Consider the following 7,796-nt stretch of genomic DNA (forward strand, 5'->3'; position numbering starts at 1 on the left):
ACGTCACATCTTGTTGAGTCATTGGCCAAAGTGGTCCTATAGATCCTTCCAAACAGCAAGGCTATTTTGCCAAGGCTATTTGTTACTATCTATAAATTAATCTATAACATTAATTTGTTAGTGCTCTATCACTGAAAACATAACTTACTTATGTCATCAAATATGGTAAAACTGAGCTGGTCCACATGTAGACACTTTCACCATACTGACTAGCATCCATAGTGCTTGAAGACGCATTCCAGGATACTGGATGAGCAAAGTAATTATTAATATCTCCTAGGTAAAAATTCAACAGCCTGCAACAGTGACTTATCTGCAAGACATACTGTTAAAAATAATTGGCACAAACATTGTGGGAATAACCAACCACTTCTTGATTGTATTTAAAGCCCACTCCATGAAATGGAACTGTTACATGACTAACGTGGCAAAGAACCTGAGACAGGGTAGGTAACAGGCATAGAAAAAATCCTAGTACTATCAGTCTGCTAAAGGAACATAGCAATAACATTGTTCCTAATGACATATTGCTATATCCACAGATCAGAGCATCATCCAACCCTATCAGAGCAGCCTCTTCTTGCAATAGATGGGAATTAACAAAAGGATCCTAAACAGGACAATGTGCAGATGGTAGAGACCTGGGAACACTCAGCCCTTAGGGGGATGTCTTAGTAAAAATCCATCATTTCAAGGCTTGAGTTTCTATGAAGTCAGAAAGACTGTAAGAGTCAGAGGTTCTGCAGGACTCCAAGGAAACTTCTCCAGAAAACAAGACTTATTCACAAATTAACTCAGAGAGACTATGACAGCACACACAAGGTTTATACAGGTTTAAACACCGACAAAATCCCAGCACTGAGAAGGGGAAGAAGGCATAAGTCCCCATTTTTAACCAAGAACCTATCTGCAAGTTGTATGTGCTGGAAGGTGAAGAAGGGAACATTTTCTCCAGTAGAATATCACAGAGGCACTCTAGAACAAGCCCCTTGCCCCTAAGTAGTTGGCCACTAGAAAATGGATTATGTGACTTGTTTTGTTTGTTTTGAAATGGGCTTTTTGCTTGTTTTGATTTTTTTTTTGTCTTATTGATTTTCTTTTTTAAAGTTTATTTTGATTTTGTTTCTCTTCTTGTTTTCCTTGTTTGGTTTGTTTGTTTATTTGCTTTTTGAGAGGCAGAAATAACATGAAGTTGGGTGGACAGGGAGATAGGATCTGTGAGTTGAGGGAAAAAAACCATGACAAATATATTATAAGGAAAAAAATTAAACAAAGATTAAAGAAAGAAAACATTCCATTTATACACTGAAAAGCTTTATTCAGTCATGAAGAAGAATGCAGTTTTGTCATGATCAGGAAAACGGATGGAACGAAAGGCGTCATCTTTTAACTGGACTGACTTAAACTCAGAGACACAAATACTGGGATTTTTCACACACAGAGAACCAATTTTTAAAGAAAGGCTGCAATGAAGCACACTTTCTCACACATGCAGGACTAATTTTTAAATGCCACAACGAAGCAAGTCATTTTACATAAGAAATGTGCAAATAATAGAAAAGAAATAAAATTACATAATTTACCTGTTATGATTCTGCATAACTGGAAATGGGACGTTAAAAACATTTTTTCCCTCATGTTCGTTCATAAGGATGGTTTTAACTATAGCCCAATAGCAGAAAAATGGGAAAACGTGCCATATACATATAGTAGAATATATTTTTTTTTAAATTGCTGACCTGGTCTAGGAACATAGTATACTTCCTAGAGTGCTTGCCTAGAATGCACTAAGGCCAGGATTTAAATTAACAGTACTTCACAAATCTGGTGTGGTGACATATGCTTATAGTCCCAGTACTCAGGAGGTACAGGCAAGAGGATCAGCAGGTTACCAAAGGTCATCCTGGTTACATGGTAAGTCTGGGATACATGAGACTCAACTTATCTTCCAGTTAGCTGTTGACTCCTCCAGCAAGCTTTTCTTGATTTCTCAGAAGTTCCTGAATGCCTTTCTTTTTTGGGTTCCATACTATGTAATGCCAACAACTGCTTCAAAATATGTCAAAAGCGGGAGATATAAGTAATTACTTGTTTGCCTGCATTTCTTAGACAACAATTTTGGGAAGATAAAGAAATGCATGTATTGTTTTATGTTATTTCCAGACACTGGACCTGGAACGTGCCATGCAACAAGTAAATGTTTCTGATGAGATTATACACATATACAAATAACAAACAAAACAGTGGTAGATTTAGTTTCAGACAGTTGTTCCACGTTGCATAGAGGGACAGACTGACACACAGTGGAAAATTCAAGTTACAGTACAATTCAATCAGCTCTTTAAAGTGTACAGTTACAGTACAATTCAAGCAGCTCTTTAAAGTGTGACACCAAGAGGTTTTGGTATAAAGATTGTTGGACAGTTAAGAAATTTATGGTCCTTTATCATTTATTAAATAGATGGGTTTCCATGTTCTATCACTCACAGTAAGATCGTTGCTTAGATATATGAAAGCTTTCATATCTTCTTCATTCCCTTTAGGAAAATAAAAGCTTAGTAGCCCAAACATATATTGGGCCACAGTGAACTCTCATAAGTATTTCTTTGAATATTTTTTAAAATTATAAAAAAAAATATAGACCTAATTCTATTTTAGAAACTTTCAGAGATTACAGCTAATTTGAAATGATGCTTTTGAATACAGAATACATTGAATAGGTTCATTATTCAAACATTATAAAAGAATGTGCATAATAGAGGAATTCTCCATTATTTCCACATGACCCAGCAACAGAACTCTGTGTGCTTATGGCAGGCACTGAAGGATCTTACAGATAATTTGTAAAATGAGAGTTTGACTTAAGTAGAGTGTATTTTTATGATGCAGAGAACCTCCCGGCTTCCTCGTTGGGATTCAACTTTCATCTGTTATCTGATCTCATGGCATTCGGTAATTTCTCCTTTATCAAATCGTACCGAGAATTTTTTTTACATAATGTATGTGTGGTAAACAGGAGCTTAATTTTTAAAGTGGGTTAAGGAAATGCATGAATCCTATGAGTACACCATTAACCTCAGAAAACACTTCACACAAGGCTGATAAGTAGAGAAACCTTGATGCAAGCAAGTCAGACTATTGAGGGTAGGTTACAGACATCGCTTATCCACTCTTTTCCTGTCAATCACTTTGTTATACTAAAGGGAATTGTAGTGGATAGCCATCCCACCATTGGCCTAGAAGTTCCAACTCCCACTGAGGCTTCGGTAATGGTCACGCCCACAAGGCAGGGCGGAAGAGGAGGCAGAAGACCCAGGATCAAGAGGAGGTCTCTCTCTTGGTTCTGGGACGATGGAGGTAGACCGAGCAGAATTCTTCAGAGAACACCGCAGGACTGCGCCATACCTTTGCCAGACCCTACAACCTATCCCTTCATTTGTAAGTTACACCACAAAATAAACCTCCCTTTTAACTACGTGGAGTGGCCTTAATAATTTCACCAATAGGGAATACCCTCTGGGTGTTGTTACATCCAAAGGAGAGAAATTAAAATCTTTTTATCTCAAAATAAGTATACTGTATCAGTATTAAGTCTCAAAAGAAATTCCCCACAAACTATGAGAACGAGTTTCTTCATATCTTCAGTAGTGAATAATGTGTCATATCTATAGACTGAAGAGAAACATGGTAAGCATTCTAGCAAACAATGTCTGACAGGCAACCTCAAATGCAAAGTAAAGAATGGCAAAAAAAAAAAAAAGTTTGCTTTTCCATAATTGGTAAGCATTTATAGTTTCTGTGATATAAAAATATATGATCATAATATATCTTTTGTTTTCTGATACCAACTTTTGGCCATCAGAGAAACATTCCAGATCCTTATTTGTATAATTTTTCCATTGTTGAAGAGCTCAAGAGGAAAAGAAAAGGAAAACTGTGTCAGTTACATAAGTATGGAGAGGTTCCAAAGTGTAAACTCATTTTTGAAGAATTATTAACAGCAAAGGAAATATTGAAATATTGTGGTTTTATTTGCAATAATTGTGGTATGGCTATCCGGGGAAGGAAGCAAAACAAAAACAAACACAGGATTTGCCTTTTTTTTTTTTTTTCTATTGGTGCAAACTCCTAAGAAAAAGTAAAACCAAAAAAAAAAAAAAAAAAAAAAAAGTGAATGATTTGAATTTACCTTGCTCAGACTACTCTGTGGTGGACTTTAAAATTTCTGAATGCTTGTTGCAAGTTCATTAAGTAAATGACTGGTGGAATATTTAGAGCATTGTAAGTGGGAAGTTGCTTGAAAATTAAATAAAAGGTGTTCAAGACATGGAGATCAAAAGAAGGGCATCACTTATCCCAGTTAGATACATGATATTCATCAAATAGATCATGCCCCACTCCCCTGCTCCACATACACACCTTTTTTTCAGAATAGTTTCGCTATACTGGGTATATTATTCTATTAGCATTAGGATTAGTTTCACAACTGTATGCCCTCTTGTGTGACCAGGCACAAAATCATTTTCTTCCCTTTTCCTCCTTTGTACTCAGAGATAAATGTAGTACCTAATTGAGGGGATGTTTGTAGTTATGAAATGAAACAATGTGTAGAAAATGCTGTTAAAAAACAGTAACTTGAAGCTGGTGCAAGCCTTTATTCCCAGCACTCAGGAGGTAGGGGCAGGTGGATCTCTGAGTTCAAGGCCAATCTGGTCTTACACAGAGAGTTCCAGGACAGCCAGGGCCACAGAGATTTCAGGATAATGGCTCTTATCTCAGTATTGAGCAGTACTTCCTGGTTTTCTGACAAACACTAGTCAGTCATCTGAATTGGAGTTATGTTATATTCATGTGGGACCTAGAGGAGGAAACAGTAGTCATTCCCATATTGAATCGGTACTTTCCTCATGATTCATTGTGATGTTATTATACTGCCATGGTGTCTTTCCAAAATTCTTCCCTAAGAGTTTCATTAGCCATAATAGTGACTCAACATCAAACTGATCATTATAATCACTATTATATTTAGATTAAAAAATCTTATAACTGAGTCTTCACTCCAATTTTAATATACAGAGATTCAAAAGGGACCTTAATCCTTGGCCAGGTGCTTTCACTGTTGAGACATGAAGTAGGCTGTTGGTGACCATTTTTTGACTATTGATAATCCAAAATGAGCACCAAAAGGCAGTGTTCAACTAAATACTTTGCACATAGTTGGCATTAATGAATTACTGCTATGATATACTGATTAAAAGTTACAACACTGAAAAATGTCAGGTACGAATGTCCAGATGATCATGCTAAACATATCAAATGCTCATCATTGAATCAGCAACATGTGTACATGTGATGAATAATATCAGTAGTTACCCAAAAGACAAGAGTGAGGTAAAGCAGGACTACATTAATATGAAAGGTGTTATTCGACTGGTGGAATTAATTGTAAGGAAATAAGTCTTACAGCTGTGAGCAAACAGTATTTTAGTTAGAAGCCATGAGGAACCACAAGCAGAAGAGGAGAGTAGGTCAGCATCACCGATGCTGGCTGCTGCACTGTCTATTTTAGAGGTGAGCAGTTTTCAAATTTGATGGCAGCTGCTTAGCATCATTAATACAGTGAAGAGAGAGATGAAGAGGTTCCATAAAATCAACCGCTGACTTAAAGGAAAACTTGGGGTGCCCTTGTATGCTGTGTTTGTGGATTCTTATCTTCTACAACTTGTAGTAAGCAAGGTGGTTTCTCAGAGTCAAGACTTACTGGCAAAGTGGTTCAAATGAATCTTTGTGGAAGATTAAACTCATAGCCTTGCCAAGCATCACATGCCAAACCAAAACTATCTTAAAGGAAATATGCTAGGGCAAATAAATATTTCTTCTCTAGTCCTGATTTGATAAGCCAGTCTAAGAGCAGAGAAGCAAAAGAACTCATGAAGTTTGTAAAGTGAATTTTCTGTACACAGATCACTGCACACGAGAGCAGACAGTGTGTACAGATTTATCGATTCATATTTCTGTTCTGATGACTTTTCTACAATTTCTGCTCTTTAACTCTTACTAGGTTCTTGCTATCCTAGATGCAGAGTATGAAAACAGAACAAATTTCAGCAGTAAGTTTCTTGAAATCCTCACTTTGGTCTCATAACTCTATTGTTATTTTACAATGTTAACTGAAAAAAATTAAATTATGTATTATTTGGATGTCAAAATGATAACATTAAATTAATTTTTATAATTTTCAACTTGCATTGGAGTTTGGTGAAATACTACATATTGCAATATTTCTTATGCTTAAAAACATTTATGTTTTAAGGCAAATAAGAGATAGCATGTATCATTACTAGAATTGGCAATGTATAACTTATTGATGTTAATCTAGTCACTATAACCAACATAGAATCAGGAGAAAATTGAAGCCCATGCCATATTACTAAGGTATTTGGTCCAGTGTGCTTTTTATAGTGTCCCTACTATCAGTTCACTTGATGGAAAGTCACCAAAGTGACCTCTGGAGAAGAAGCCCATGATTGGTGATATGCCAGTTTAGTATATAGTTCCTAGTCCTGTAATATTCTATGGAACAGTTGTGAAGTTTCAGAAAATCTGCCGACAAAACGTCAAATGTGGCACAAAGTACATGGTGAAAATCTTTCTCTTTTGTTTTCTTGATTGGATGAATATATCAGAGTTTTTAAGTATCTCCAGATGGACATTTGAAGAACGCTTTTCATTCTTTCATAAAATATTGGCATGCCCCTATGGCAGGAAAACATTCACTGTCAAATATGTGCTGTACAAAACCATCTCAAACCCTTGAGGCTCCAGACATGCTCTTCAGAAATCATGAAATAGCCGGTGTCTTTGAAATTTCTTGAATAGTTCTGAGTCTGAAGTTAAAAATGGAGAATTTTCTTTTATTTTCCTTTTGTAATTCAGACCAGTTAGCAGCATCCCAGTGGTCTTTTCCTGTACCAAATATCCTCCGGAATTATAGATATAAGATCAGTTGCCAGGTAGCTAAAAGTAAATAAATTATATTCTCCGTGTTTGTAGTCTGAGGGAGAAGACGCAGCATTTTGAAGCACTCAAAATCAGGACTTTATGTGGTTATGCTGAGAAGAATCTGAGATGATGGTGTAACATTAGAAAACGATGTAGAAAATAGTAGGGATTAAAAAAAAGAAACACAGCATGAATTAACACAGTAGAACAGAATTTGATATACAAAAATACTACTGAAACTGGTATCTCTACCTCTATGATAATACCCTCCTAAGTTTGGCAATTTAAGCTTAAAGAATCACTCCTTTGAAAAAGCAAAATAGAAGGAGGAACATGCTGAAGGAACTCTAGATGAGTCTTTACCAGGGTGCATTTTAGGCAGGTTCTCAGAGGGTCCATTTCATGGTGAGTAAAAGAAAGAAAGGGAGAGCTATGGGAAGGAAGAAGGAAGTCACAAAGGCAGAGGGGTAGGTGCAAAGAGGAGGGGAGGGCAAGAGGGAGGAAGAGGAGAGAAGGAAGGAAACTGAGAAAGCATGAAGAGGATTCCATAGTCTAATAAAATAAGGTTAGAAACTAAACTAAATGGTTAAAAAAAATTTCAGACTTTATTTTCCTTATTTGAATTTATGATTGTATGTAGGTTGTAGATTCCCCCCTGAAAAAAATGTTCAGTGAAATGGCTGAAATATATTTGGAAAAACACTGCTATAGATTGATTCTTTTTAAATGAGTTTTTTTTACGAGATCAAACAATTCTGAAAGGTAACCAAATCCTGGAGTAGTACAGGTCCTTG

The sequence above is a fragment of the Onychomys torridus genome, chromosome 13, assembly GCF_903995425.1.
Source record: "Onychomys torridus chromosome 13, mOncTor1.1, whole genome shotgun sequence".
Taxonomy (NCBI): Eukaryota; Metazoa; Chordata; class Mammalia; order Rodentia; family Cricetidae; genus Onychomys; species Onychomys torridus.